General features: G+C 34.4%; 1 long non-coding RNA gene across 8 annotated transcripts in view; it reads left to right on the forward strand.

Annotated features, from left to right (window-relative positions):
* The window catches only part of LOC147373929 (uncharacterized), a 165477-nt gene that overhangs the window by 99748 nt on the left and 49616 nt on the right, over positions 1-16113 (forward strand). Inside the window, exon 3 of one of the 8 annotated variants that reach the window (XR_015162234.1) lies at positions 12926-14014. The exons of the other annotated variants lie outside the window; for them this stretch is intronic. This is a non-coding gene — a long non-coding RNA (uncharacterized LOC147373929). Of the gene's footprint in view, positions 1-12925; positions 14015-16113 lie in introns of those variants that run through there. 8 annotated transcript variants of the gene reach the window in all.

A 16113-nucleotide genomic window follows, 5' to 3' on the forward strand; every position in this document is an offset into this window, starting at 1 on the left:
TTACTGAATATGGGTATGATTCCATTACTCCATGGGATCTTTCTATCCTGTTACCAACTGGCTTATTTTCTGGTCTGATATCTTTTCTCAGTTTTATAATGGTATATGCATGTTTTCTGATTTTTGATTCCTCAAAACTCAGTCGAAAGATGATAATTTACAACTCTGTGGCTTTTGATCCTATTGCAGCATACTCTTTTTGTGTTTTCCAATTCTCATTATTAAGGGAAGTATGGTTTTATTTTTTTCTTATTCAGTCTACAATATGGATCACCATCAGTTTGTCAGATAAGCAACACTGTTTCAACTAACAATGAGTAAAGTTATTTTTTTATGTAGCTTTTGTAAAGTTTTAGATTCCAAGATGGATAACATTCAACAAAAACTTGAGACATTTGCTGTTTTGCTCCTAAACTGATAACTGTTTCTTACAAGTAAGATTCATGAATATTTCAATCAGAATATTCTACCATTCTTGTTAAAGAATGGATTCTACTGGATCCATTCAGAATACATGCTGGATTCTACTCCAAATCTGTTTTATCTGGAATCTGTGGTTTGTGTTGGAAAATATGCATTTTAATTATTTCTCCAGTAAATCTTAAGTACCAAAACACTTAGAAACACTAACCAAAATGCTGTTCTATACTTTAAGTGAAATGTATACCATCCATTCTTCAGTATTTGAATACTCCAAAAATCATCCCAATGAGAGACTGTATGTGTTCTTTTGAGGGTAAAATTGTACCCCAGCTGCTACAGATTCTTGAAGACTTAAAACACACAAACATTAAATTGGCATCAAAATATAAATTTTTCTTTCTGGGAAAAATAGATTAGATAAAAAGCTGCAAAAATAAAGATTTGTCACTTTTTCCAAAATCCATCTGAGACCTATGCAAAAGGAGATTTGGACTGCAATTGGACAGTTACTTAGGCAGCCTAAGAAAAAGTCACAGTTTCATACTTACCTTGTCCTGAGACTGGGATAAATTAGGCTCCCATTCAAACCTGCATCTAAAAGGCAGACCCAGACGTGCTTATTTTATGAAACCTGAATTCCACGAGGAATGATTTGTTGTTATCAGTTCAGTTCAGTCACTCAGTCGTGTCCGACTCTTTGCGACCCCATGAACCACAGCACGCCAGGCCTCCCTGTCCATCACCAACTCCCGGAGTTCACCCAGACTCAACGTCCATCGAGTCAGTGATGCCATCCAGCCATCTCATCCTCCATCGTCCCCTTCTCCTCCTGCCCCCAATCCCTCCCAGCATCAGAGTCTTTTCCAATGAGTCAACTCTTCGCATGAGGTGGCCAAAGTACTGGAGTTTCAGCTTTAGCATCATTCCTTCCAAAGAACACCCAGGGCTGATCTCCTTCAGAGTGGACTGGTTGGATCTCCTTGCAGTCCAAGGGACTCTCAAGAGTCTTCTCCAACACCACAGTTCAAAAGCATCAATTCTTCGGCACTCAGCCTTCTTCACAGTCCAACTCTCACATCCATACATGACCACAGGAAAAACCATAGCCTTGACTAGACGGACCTTTGTTGGCAAAATAATGTCTCTGCTTTTGAATATGCTATCTAGGTTGGTCATAACTTTCCTTCCAAGGAGTAAGTGTCTTTTAATTTCATGGCTACAGTCACCACCTGCCTTTTTTAGAGCCCAGAAAAATAAAGTCTGACACTGTTTCCACTGTTTCCCCATCTATTTCCCATGAAATGATGGGACTGGATGCCATGATCTTCATTTTCTGAATGTTGAGCTTTAAGCCAACTTTTTCACTCTCCACTTTCACTTTAATCAAGAGGCTTTTGAGTTCCTCTTCACTTTCTGCCATAAGGGTGGTGTCATCTGCATATCTGAGGTTATTGATATTTCTCCCGGCAATCTTGATTCCAGCTTGTGTTTCTTCCAGACCAGCATTTCTCATGATGTACTCTGCGTATAAGTTAAATAAGCAGGGTGACAATATACAGCCTGGACGTACTCCTTTTCCTATTTGGAACCAGTCTGTTGTTCCATGTCCAGTTCTAACTGTTGCTTCCTGACCTGCATATAGGTTTCTCAAGAGGCAGGTCAGGTGGTCTGGTATTCTCATCTCTTTCAGAATTTTCCACAGTTTGTGATCCATACAGTCAAAGGCTTTGGCATAGTCAATAAAGAAGAAATAGATGTTTTTCTGGAACTCGCTTGCTTTTTCCATGATCCAGTGGATGTTGGCAATTTGATCTCTGGTTCCTCTGCCTTTTCTAAAACCAGCTTGAACATCAGGAAGTTCACGGTTCACATATTGCTGAAGCCTGGCTTGGAGAATTTTGAGCATTACTTTACTAGCATGTGAGATGAGTGCAATTGTGCAGCAGTTTGAGCATTCTTTGGCATTGCCTTTCTTTGGGATTGGAATGAAAAGTGACTTTTTCCAGTCCTGTGGCCACTGCTGAGTTTTCCAAATTTGCTGGCATATTGAGTGTAGCGCCTTCACAGCAGCATCTTTCAGGATTTGAAATAGCTCAACTGGAATTCCATCACCTCCTTTGTTCTTAGTGATGCTTTCTAAGGCCCACTTGACTTTACATTCCAGGATGTCTTGCTCTAGGTGAGTGATCACACCATCGTGATTATCTGGGTTGTGAAGATCTTTTTTGTACAGGTCTTCTGTGTATTCTTGCCACCTCTTCTTAATATCTTTTGCTTCTGTTGGGTCCATACCATTTCTGTCCTTTATTGAGCCCATCTTTGCATGAAATGTTCTTTTGGTATCTCTAATTTTCTTGAAGAGATCTCTATTCTTTCCCATTCTGTTGTTTTCCTCTATTTCTTTGCTTTGATTGCTGAGGAAGGCTTTCTTATGTCTTCTTGCTATTCTTTCTAGCCTAAAGTGAAAATAACATAGAAACAGTCATCTTTAACACTTCAATCCTTACTAAGAGGAAGGAATACTAGTAGCTGTGAGATTCTTGTCATTCCACTAATCAGAAATCAGAATAAATAGTTACAAGGATGAAGGCAGAGGCAAAAGTAGTTTTCCCATTAGTCCCCGAAGAGATGAAGTTCCCATTATAATAACTAAAAGAATTTGAGAAGAAAATTATCCACAGCCTAACCCTTCAAGGTCTCTACCTGGATGATATATACTTTTGTTTTAATTTTTATTTCATACTGGGGTATAGCTGATTACCAGTATTATGATAGTTTCAGGTGAACAGTAAAGGGACTCAGGCATACACATACATGCATCCATTGGATGATATATACTTTAAAAACTTTTAAATTTGCTCTCAGTTAACTATATTTAAATATTACTTCTGGACTATTGTAGAGGAATACATAAGAAATGACCTAAGAAATTTGGTATGTTATTTATATAAAAATGTTGTTTTGAGGAAGTTGCTTCCTCTGTTATATGTCTTCTTTTGAAGACCCAGAGGGAAAAATTCACTATCCTTAGTTTCAGAGATTTGTTTCTTCTGGGCAGCCTCAGACCCCATTTGTCCAAAATGAAACTCATCTCTCCTTCCTCAGAACACACTCCTCCTCTTGTTTCTTAATCTTAGACAACAGTGCACCAGCCAAAGATATGCAATCAGCCAAGATATTCTTTCTTGGTTTCTCTTATTTTTCCATGTTCCATATAAAAGCAATCATTGAATATTGCAAATATCTACTTCTTCTATATCTCTCTAGTCCCACTACAAGTGCCTTAGTTGCCTGGATACTAGAACATCACTCCCATTGTGTGTCATGCCCTCCTTTACTGTACTAAACTAGGCCACATATTTTGACCTAATAGGCTTCCATAAGGCAGTGGATTGAAACTGCATATTTGTTTCACAGATTGGACTGTAAATACTGAGAAGACAGGTTCTATGTCATGGACACTATAGTTAACAATTATTTTTCCTTATGTTAGACATTTGTGAACTCATTTCAGTTTTTATATCAATTTTGACAATGATGTTGGACCTCCTGTATTAAGTAGTGATATCTCTATGGATGTATCATACTTTGAATCTCAGCTAATTTACTCGTTTACTCAATTTTCTTCTAGTATGAAGTTCAAATCCAAGTCACCTTTGAATTAGGCAGGATGTAGGTAAATATTGTTGGCCAAAAATGTTCATTCAGAGTTTTCCATAAGATGTTCAATTTTTTGGCCAACTCAATAATTTAAACATTAATTCAACAGACCTGGGTTGGCAGACAACCAGCAATGTCCTTGAGGACAGTCAGTTTCCTGTAAATCACATCTGGAGAACCATTAATCTTGTTCAGGGCATGTCTGTTAGCTAGCTTCTATGTCTTTTTATACCTGTACTTTCAGTGATGTCATGCTTCAAGCCAACTCAGCTCTTAACTGTAAGGTATTAATAGATATACCCCTAGAATGCTCTTTTATTTCATGCTTCACATGCTCAATGATTTTGACCTTTTAAACATTATTAATAAGTGTCTTAACTCTCTTTGACCTCATCATCTTTAAGAGACACTTCTAAAAGCATTGCTGAGAGACATAATACTAAAAAAAAATAATTTGGGAAAACTGCAGATAAGCTTATAGAAATGTGAAAAAAATGTAGTTTTTCAGAATCTATGTTGATCTGGAGATATTTATGGGGCTTCTTAAAGGGGAAATGAGCAGATAATGCTAGGAAGGTATTCCTCCCTGATTTTCTGCTTCAGTCGTAACATTCTACTTTTTTGGAGATTTGTGGTGGGGAATTTAAAAATATTTTTAAAAAGGACTATAGGATTTCAGATCTATGTAATTCTTAGAAGCATGCTCATTTAATCAAATATTTTCTCAGTTCTCTTTTCCTTAGAAAGCTTACCCACAAACACATAATTTGCTGATTTTCACCTTCTGCCTAAAGCCCACAAAGTATCCTAATGCTTCCGTTAATCATACATGGGCCTCAATTTTTATTTAGAATTTAGTAGTATTAATAGCACCATTCAAAAATGTATTACTCATCTACCTGCAGAAAAGGCAGAATCTTGAAATATAATTCTTTAAAATAGTTATAGATTTTTATGTCACCAGTTTTTTATATGTTAAATAGAACTGCATCAGATTAAAGCTGAATTAACAGTGGGAAAGTATTATGTACACAAGAATTTGAAAATTAAAGCATGAAAATGAACATTTTTAGCAGTTAACAGTAATTTAATTTGTGTTGCACATCAATCTGAAACTTAGAGGAGTATAAAATGCATTCTGTTTACTTCTGATTCACTTAATCAGGAAAACTTCAAGAAGCAAATATCTCAGGGTAAATTGCACTACAGAACAGTTGTTACCAAGCATCTGGCAAAACACCTAAAGAGGATTATTCTCATTGACAAGATTTTTTGAATCTACATTTTAAAACCATTAAATAAACTTAATCTGGAGGATCACTACTACTCCATTATCTACTTAAGAAGGTAAAATATAAGACCAGTGTTTCCTAGATGAACCAGAACATTTCCAGAATGATGAAAAATATTCTAGCCTACTGAGTATAAAATTAGATTGCTGGATGGCTGTGGCTGGCTCAGATTCTGAGGTCATGATGACTCTTCCTTATGCTAAGCAGATGAAATGTCAGAATAAAATCATAGCCTGGCTTTAGTTATGAATCTTAAATTAGGTGAGATAAAAAACCTTTTGAAGTGTCATGTACTATGATTTAAGTTTTATCTCCTTATTCTTATCCAGGGTACCAGAAATCTTATTATATACATGAAGACTACTTGCTAGCTAAGCTGACTTTAAATGAGGTTGTACTAACCCTATGGGACCAAGTGAAGCATCTTCTCAACGCAGATAGTTTACACATAAACATGCACTGAATTCACAGCTTATTTTATACTTTCATGGTTAATACTGTAAGTGGTAGGCAGCAAACCACACAAAGCCTACTATATCATTTCTCCTGCAGTGGAAAAATGTATTTAATTTGGGTGGAGGGGATCAGAGATCAATGAGAGAAAAATATGAACTGAAATTTGGGGAAGGGGAAAAAATACTGTTATCTAGCTATTTTAAACACTCAGCTATGTTTCAGCCTAACTCTCTATTTTGAGGAATATTGCCTAGGAAATGGTTTAATGTGTTAGCACCAGTACACTTTGCTTACATTTTAGGCACTCTGTATAAGGCATGAGTCTTTAAGTGTTTTAGGTAAGGATACTACTATTATATTCTTATTTGGAACAATAAGTCATTGGCTAAGATTTTTTTTTGTTCTTTAATATACTTTGTGGCCCAGTGACGACATATCTTGCTCAGGCTTCTGAATTTTGGGATATTAATATTTTGGTAGCACCGAACTTTGATTTAAAAATTTTCCCTTATTCATATCAAAGTTTTGGGAAAGATAACATGCTCTGCAGGAGTGAAAGCTTCAGAGCTCAAAGGAACAGCATCTTCCAGGTTTATCTCTTCCAGGAAACTTTATTTGGAAGAAAATACAGATCTAGACTTCTCACATAATAATGCTTTCTAGTTCACTCAGTCTCCTCCTCTAATCTTCTATAACTTTAATCTTGTGAGAGAATATATTTATCAACATATAAACGTACATATACTGCTTATATCTATAAATAAAAGTTGTATCAAAATTATGAGCCTCAATTTTGGGAGAAATTTATCAAATACTCCAAGGTTCTATTTGCTCAGTTTTGCACTATTAGAGACAGGTCAAAGGTGTTCTGGGATCTGAATTCCTTTATTAATATTAAACGTGGTCTCCAACTTCATTTTACATATCAAATTTTCTAGACCCCCAATTATATCTTCCTAATTAATTTAAATCACTTTCTACTACAGAATTTTAAATATGTCATTGGGTATTTCCTTCCTTCTAATGATTTGAATGGATTGCTCTATCATTTAAGGAAACTGATTAATACTTCCATGTATCATTTTTAAGGGCTTTCTAGAATTTTAATGGATACCTTTATACCGTACCTCAATACCATACCTCAATTTCAGTCAAGTTTGCGACACTGATGACAACCAACAGTTTGATTATAGTAATTCGTGGGATCAGATTCTTGAAGAAAAATGGAAAATAGACTATTTAAGATAATAATAACTGCTTTAAAATATATTAGACATTTAAAAGTTAGAAAATATAGAATAATAAATTGATAGCTCTAGCCAACAATAACATTTTTGAGAACATTAGTTTCTACAACCTGGTTGTACAAAAGAATCACCAAGGGTAGTTTTTAATATTATGGTGTCCAGATCCCAAACTTGATAAAATCTCTAGAGATCTGTTTTTCTAAGAATTTTCCTGAATGGGTCTTATAGAGCCATACCAATAAAAGAAAAATAGACCAGCCACCTGGGACCCCCTAGTTAAGAATTTTATGCTAAAAGCACTTAGTTATACTTTACATCTCATTTCTTACATGTAAAGAGCTTGGAAATCATTATCCCATCCTTATATCAAAAAAAAAAAAAAAATAGGGAAAAGAGAAGATCAGTGATTTCTAAGAAATCACAGAACTGAGGTTGCAATACCCCCAATCGGTAGAAACAGATGTTTCCAGAGAGCTCTAATGATTGGGATCTGCTTACTTGGTGCACATGATACTGGAGCCCTAAAGTGGTAGAAACACCAGATAATTTTGATGGATTGTTGAATGTGACTAGTGTGAGAATGAGGAAGTCCTCATTATCACAGTTTTGGGAGACTCCAATATGTCTAGAAAATGTACCAATTTCTCACATTGAGGATCCAAGAAAGATGTTTCATGGCGCTGGCAGGGAGAAGACAGGAGTAACAGTACATAATATGTCCAGACCTTCACCATAATAAAGGCATACTTTCCAGGGGAAAGGACTTTAGCAGAACATAGTTCCCTACCAGTTCAGTCCGGTCGCTCAGTCGTGTCCGACTCTTTGCGACCCCATGAATCGCAGCATGCCAGGCCTCCCTGTCCATCACCAAAATAAAAGATTTATTTGGAATATTAGAGAATGCTTACTCCTCACAATTTATAACACAACAAAGTGAAACACACACAGAATAAGGAAAGATAGAAAAGGATATCCAAGAACTCTGGGACAATTTCAAATGTGTAAACTATTTTTAATGAATGCCAGAGTAGAGGGGAGAGAAAAGATCAGAAGAATATTTGAAGTAATAATGGGTGAGAAGTTTTCAAAACTGATTCCAGACACTGAGCCGCAGAACTAAGAAGCTCAGATAACACCAGAGTAATACTGAAAACAACACAAACAATCCCCCCAAACTCACTACAGCTAAATATTATTTTCAGACTGCAAAAATCTTCAGCCAAAGGAAAAAAAAACTTATATATTTATGAACAAATTTAACATTACAGTGCATTTCTCATCAGAAATTTTGAGAGAGAGTAGAATGGAGTAAATATATAGACAAAGATTTGAAAAATGCCCACATATATTGAAACCATCCTTCAAAAATGGAGATTTTTCTCTTACAAACAAAAACTGAGGTATTTGCTCAAGAGACTTACCTTGCAAATTTTAGATGTTCTCAAAGCAGAAAGAAAAGAATATAGATCAGAAACTTGGATCAATATAAAGAAAACAAAGAAGGAGTAAATAAAGATAATTTTTTTAAATTATGAATTGATCTTAAAGGTACCTGCTTACTTTAATATCAGTGACAGTGTTTGGAGGATTATAACATATGGATAAGTGAAATGACAGTGATGTTATAAGGAATGAGAGGAAAGAATTGGGAATTCTGTCTTAAGTAATACATAAAACAGTATAATGTTAACTGAAGGTGAACTTTTAACAGTAAGAAATTTGTATTGAAAATTCTAGAGCAACCACAATTTTTTTTAAAAAGCAGTGTACTTGAGACAATCTTATAAAATAAGTTAAACAGAAAAAGCAGAGGAAAATGAAACAAAGAACAAATGTCACATATAGAAAATAGCTGTGCACATGACATATATTTATTCAAGCATAATGATAATTACTTTAGATATGAATGGTCTAAAAACACCACCACCAACAGATTGTTAGAACTGATAAAATACAAAGGTCCAAGAGATCTGTGTCTTGTCTAAAAGTAACTTACTTTAAATACAAAGAAACAGACAAAAGGATAGCAAGGGGTTGGAGAAAAATATGCTAACAGTAATCAAAATGAAATCTAAATTAGCTAATGTCAGACAAAGCCTACTTATGAACAAGAAAGATTATTAAGTTAAAGAGGCATGTTAAATAATAAGGGTTCACTCCTCCAAGAAGATCAGTCTTTCAGTTGTGTCCGACTCTTTGCGACCCCATGAACCACAGCATGCCAGGCCTCCCTGTCCATCACCAGCTCCCAGAGTTCACTGAGACTCAAGTCCAAGAGTCAGTGATGCCATCCAGCCATCTCATCCTCTGTCGTCCCCTTCTCCTCCTGCCCTCAATCCCTCCCAGAATCAGAGTCTTTTCCAATGAGTCAACTCTTCGCATGAGGTGGCCAAAGTACTGGAGTTTCAGCTTTAGCATCATTCCTTCCAAAGAACACCCAGGGCTGATCTCCTTCAGAATGGACTGGTTGGATCTCCTTGCAGTCCAAGGGCCTCTCAAGAGTCTTCTCCAACACCACAGTTCAAAAGCCAAGAAAATAAATGACCCGAAATGTATATACACTCAAAAAAGAATGTAAAACATGAGGGAAAAAAATGATAGAAATAAAATAGGCAAATTTACTATTTTAGCTGGAGTCTTCAGCATCTTTCATTTAGGAAATGATTGGTCAAATATAAAAGAAAATCAGTAGTATATAGTTGACCTAAACAGTAATATAAATGTATTTGTTCTAAGTGACATTTATACAATGCTCCATCCAACAGCAGCAGAATCTACAGTATTCACATTATTCTTAAGTTCCCAGGTGTTCATTAGTATTTACTACCATCAAAGTGATAAAACATACCTGGACAAATTTTAAACATAAATTATACAAATTGTGTTCTCAGGACAAAATGGAATTAAACAAGAGCTAAAAAACAGGAGGATAACTGGAAAATCTCCAAATAATTGGGAATTAATCAACATACTACTACTAATAGGAGACAAAGGTATAATGTAAAATATTTTGAAGTATGTAATTGAGAAATTACAATGTATAAAAATCTGGGATGAAGCCAGAGGAATGGTTAAATGTTTTAGGATGAAATTAATATACTGGAAAATAAGGTTGATCTAAAATCAATAAGCTTTCACCTTGGGAGGTTAAAGAAATCAATGAAAGGTAAAACAAACAAACAAACAAACGAAAACCTTAACAAACCCTAAAGCTGGGTCTTTGAAAATTTCAATGAAATAGATAAGCTAGCTAGGCAAACAAGAATTTTTTTTTTCATCTAGAAAAATTAGAGTTCTAGGAAAGTTTTGAAGATACTTAACTAACCCATATTTTGTCCTTTGAAATTATACTGTTTCCTTATTTCAGAAACAGTAAGACTATTTCAGAAACAGTAAGACTGAGGACACAATAAAATGCCTCTACAGTTAGTGTCAGAGCTCAGATTGTAACACAGATCTCTGAACTCTGAAATTCTGTGCTTTTTCCTCTTCCAGACATGGCTAATTCTCCATCTTCATCTGTGGTCTTGAATTCCAGTCTCAGATATAATTTAGGATAATTCTTCCAGCTTTATTCCCACATAACTGGGAATATATTAGAATAGCATCTGAATAATCTATAAATATAGACTTTTCTAAAAAATTTACAGCTGTATAATAATTCTTTCAAATATGTTTTTTAAAAAGTTTAGAAATTACACATTTTTCAAAAATGTCTCAAGTATTTTTTTTGGAAAATGTATTTCATTTTTATAGCATCTTTTATAGTAAATCATTGTAATACAGACTTGATATTTTTATCTCTGAAATATTATAAGCCATTTTAACCTAGAGATGGCCCATACAGAGCACCTGTACTGACCTAATAGACAGTAATGGCTCATTTGTAAGTTTTATAACCTAACGGTTTAATATTTCGCTGGAAAGACTCTAATAGGCTTTGGCATAAGGCATAAGGAAAAAATCTATGATAGATCAGATGACTTTTTATAGATTATTAGGTAAATAACACCCATTTGAAATATATACACTTCAGTCCCAGACAATTATGTAAATATTAAAGGTATCTTTTTGAACCAGCTGTTTTAATTTCTACCACATTTATAGTTTTCTTCCACAGTCCTGGCTTACCGGAGGTTGATATGCATTTTATAAATGATTGTTGAGCACATTTCCTTAAGAGAAAGAATACTGAGATCATTTCAGCTCCATTACCTCATCAGCATCTCAATTTCTTTTAAATTAGACTCATTATAACAAGCATTTCATACAAAACATACAATGGGTGATTTCAAATGTTGGTTTTATAATTAGCATATTATTACAAAGTGTTTGTTTAATTTTGAACAAATTCTTTTCCTGATTACTTATTCTGTACCCTGCAGTTTATCAACACATTTCCCCAAACTTTTATATATTTAGCACCTAGTTAGGCTATTTATTAAAAATACCATTTCCAAGTACTTTATTTTAGAATGCTTTTTAGAAAATTACTCTTATTAGAGTAATATCAAGCAATTCTCATGTAAATTAGTGGCCCTGCTGAACAAACTCTTTGAAGTATCTGATACAGTATATTGATCTACTTACCATTGTGGATTAGGTAATCCTATAGAACCAACAGGATCTTCCATATCTGAAAAGTGGAGTATTCTCATGTTATATAAAACAATAGCTATAACTGTGCATGGTCTGGGATGATTCTACAGAAAAGGCGATGATGTTTACTGAGGAATTACACAGACAAGGAATTGTGAAGGAAATCAATCCCTCAGTGAGGCAGAAAGGCAGGGGTGATGAAACAGAGTGCAGGGGAGAAGCCAGACAGTTGTTGCTCTTGGCTAGTTTGAGGAAAGCAAAGAATAAAGGAACTCTCTCCTACAGAAAATTCCTGCTATCTGAAAATAACACTTAAGGAAAGCAAGATCCAACAGTAGCAAAGGACACATTATTCTCAAGTTCATATGGAACATTTGCCACGAGAGACCACCACCTGCACCATAAAAAACAGCTTAATGAATTTTCTCAGAACACATGGATTTAACCTAGAAATCAATAACATAAAGACAGCTGGGAAATCCTCAAACAGTTAGACATTAAGCGACAATTTTAATATTTGACTTAAATTCTCAAGAGAAAAATATTTTGAATATAATAGAAATATAAATACAACTTACAAACACTTGTGGGTTGCAGCAAAAGCAGTGCTTAGAGGGAAATTTATATCATTGAATGCATATATGACAAAAGAAGATCCAAAATCAATAGTCTACATTTCCACCTTAGGAAATTAGAGCAGGAAGAGCAATTTTAAGTCAAAAGCAAGCAGAAAGATATAATAAATACTGCAGAACACATGATATTGAAAACAATAAAACACTGGAGAGAAAATCACCACCACTAAAAGCTGATTCTTTGAAAAGGTGAAAAATATTGAAAAACTTGTAGCTGGTCTAACCAAGTAAACAGAAGAGAGGAGACAAACTTCTAGTATCAGAAATGAGAGAGGGTTCTCACTTCTGACCTCATGAACCTATAATCCCACAAAAGATTATAACAGAATAATACAGACAGCTCCATGCCTACAAATGTAATAACTTAGATGAAACAGAATTAAACACAAACTCCCAAAACTTACATAAGGAGAAATCAATGATATGACTATCTCTATCTACTAAGTAATCTGATTCAATAATGAATACCTATGCAAATAAATTCACTACAAAAAAGAAATCTACAGACTATTATCTTTCTTTAATATACGTGCAGAAACTTAACAAGATATTAGTAAACGAAATCCAAAAATGTATTAAGATGTTATACTCAATTAACTGGAATTTTTCCTAGGTATGGGGCTTCCCTGGTAGCTCAGCTGGTAAAGAATCTGCCTGCAAAAGAAGACCCCGGTTCGATTCCTGGATTGGGAAGATCCCCTGGTGAAGGAATAGGCTACCCACTCTAGTATTCTTGGGCTTCCCTGATGGCTCGGGTGGTGAATCCACAAGAGACCTGGGTTGAGAAGATCCCCTGGAGAATGGAACAGCTACCCACTCCAGCAGTCTGGGCTGGAGAATTCCATGGACAGAAGAGCCTGGCAGGCTACAGTCCATGGGGTTGCAGAGAGTAGGACAAGACTGAGCGACTTAAAATAAAAATTCTAGGTGTAGAAGGCAGGCTTAACATTCAGAAATCAATTAATGTAATCTACCACATCAATAGGATAAGGATCAAAAAACATAATATCAACTGGCAAAAAAGAAGCATTCTTACAATTGCATATAAATCTGAGCTCAACTACAAAAACAACATCAGAAAGAGAAAATGCTACCCTGGAACACAAATTATATAAACTAACAGAAAAACATACCATATTTTTTGATAGAACTCTTAAACCTCCTGATTTTAATTTTCCCTAAGTTTGTTTGTAAATTTTTGTGGATTTAACACCAAAACCAACTTTTTCAATTTAGAAACTTACAAACAAAAAAACATGAAAAGTCAAGCCAGTATATAAACTTAAGAGACATTATGTTGGCTTATCAAAGTTTGAAATAAAATTGATACTCAAAGTACAATATGTTTAAGTGTTACACTGCTGAATAGAAAATCTAGAAAAACATATTTGAGTTTAATGTACTGTATCAGTAGGTAAAAATTATTCAATATATGTTGAGTGTTAGTCACTCAGTCATGTCCAACGCTTTGTGATGCCATGGACTGTAGCCTGCCAGACTCCTCTGTCCATGGAATTCTCCAGGGAAGAATACTGGCATGAGTAGCCATTCCCTTTCTCCAGGGAGTCTTCCTGACCCAGGGATTGGAGGCAGGTCTTCCACATTTCAGGCAGATTCTTTACCATCTGAGCCACCAGAGAGACAACGGGGACAACAGATTGTCGTCATAAAAAAGCCAAGTTCCCAACTCATTGTGGCAACCTGGATGGGAGGAGAATAGATACATGTATATGTATGACTGAGTCCCTTTCCTGTTCACCTGAAGCTGTCACAACATTGTGAACTGGTTATATACTCCAGTAAAAACAAAACATTTTTTTAAAAAAGTGAAGTTTCATGTATGGCACAGGGAACTCTACTAGGTGCTCTGTGGTAACCTAAATGGAAGGGAATTATCTAAAAAGACAGGATATATGTATAGGCATAGTTGATTTACTTTGCTGTACAGCAGAAATATACAGTAATACAATAATGTATATATACACATTACAATAATAATGTAATTACATACATACAATACATACATTAATGTATATACATTAAAATAATGTATACATATACAATAATGTATAGCAACTATAGTTAAAAAAATCAAAGTTTTATTCTTTTCTACTACCTTACACATTTCATATTTCTACATAAATCTGGAACTTAAACATGAGAAATTAAATCTTTCAAAAACATCAGATTTTATAATAATATTAGAGTGAACAAATTGATACAATATCTAGGTATCATAAAAGAAAACTGATAATTTCAAATACATGTAAAATATCTGCATGAAGAAGAAATACATAAAAATGACAAGTTGAAAAATGAGAATATATTTGCAACTTATATCACATAAAAAGGGTTAAATTCTCCAATTTTTAAATATACTCAAAATGTCAACATGATATATCCATTAATGTAATGAAAACACAAAGAACATGGACAGTTAATTCAACTAAAAGTCAATATAAATAGCTTTCAAACATATGAGTATTTGATCTCATTCATAAAAAAAAAAAAAACCTAAAATCAGGAAATGCCATTTTTCACAGTTTCATTAGGCACAATCACATTTTGATAATATATTCTGACAGAGTGAGGCAATAGGCACTGTTGTCCTTTTATGTTTTAGCAGTTAGAAATATTAATTGAAATCAAGATATCCCATGTCGGCTGACATGGCAGTTGTATTATCTGATCTTTATTATTATAAGGCTGACAATAACTATAGCACAGTCATACACAGGTATACATATATATGCTTACATATGTAGCTATTAAAGAGAATACAGAAGCTGCATATTTACATATGTAAAAATTTCAAGATATATTGCAAATTAAATATATATAAATATGCAGAATGCTGTGCACAGTGGGCTACATTTTGCCCGTCTAAACATGCATATGTGGATAACTGTATATGCATATATGCTTATACATACCTGAAATATCTTTGAGACCATCTTTGAAAGCATGAACAAGGACTGACAACAGTGGTGGCCCCTGGAAAGATAGTTAGAACCCAGGGCAGGGGTAACATACAGGTTTGTTTTTCTGTATTGCACGTATTGTATTACTATTACCAATGGAAAAATAAATGTGTAAATAAAACATTAAAAATAATTGTACATGTTAACTGCTATCATTAGTATCTAATCTGTTTCATTTACTGCCAAATGTTGATGCTTTAGTTGGTCATAAATGCAAAGTATAGTTTAAAGGATGTTACTCTATTTTGTATTCTAGAAGTATATCTTTGAAATACCTTTATCCTGATTGTTTTTCTCCTATTTCCATGTCAGTGAATTTAAATTTCACATTATGATGTAGATCTGAGTTGAGATGGTTTATTGTTCTTTTTTCTATTCTTTATATACATGGAGAAAATAACAGCTGGAATAATTTCTGAATGAGGCTGTGATTTCCTGGACTCATTTACCTTTTGAACTTGCCTCCTTGAGAACATTTCTATTTATTATCATTAGTAAAAATCAATTTCTTGAAGCTCATTTCAACAAAATAGTTTCCTTTCCCCCCTCTGTTTACATTTAGGAAATCCTTACTCAAACTTGCCACTCTCTCCACCCTTGAATAAAATGCTGTGGGTGTCTTTAGTTTTTAATTAACCCCTTGTTATTTATACAACTTCGATTCTACAGTTGTTTTCTATTTTTATTTGATTCAGAGGGAAAGGCATCATTCATTTGTAAACTTCTTTGTGATTCATTATTCATCTAAAAAGTCAGGATTGTGTGAAGATGTTGGCTCAGTAGTAAAGAAACAATTTCTTTGTTCTATTTGAAGGCTTTC

This window comes from Bos grunniens, chromosome 4 (assembly GCF_055505025.1).
Source record: "Bos grunniens cultivar Pamir isolate PY7600 chromosome 4, Bosgru_T2T1.0, whole genome shotgun sequence".
In the NCBI taxonomy this organism is placed as follows: domain Eukaryota; kingdom Metazoa; phylum Chordata; class Mammalia; order Artiodactyla; family Bovidae; genus Bos; species Bos grunniens.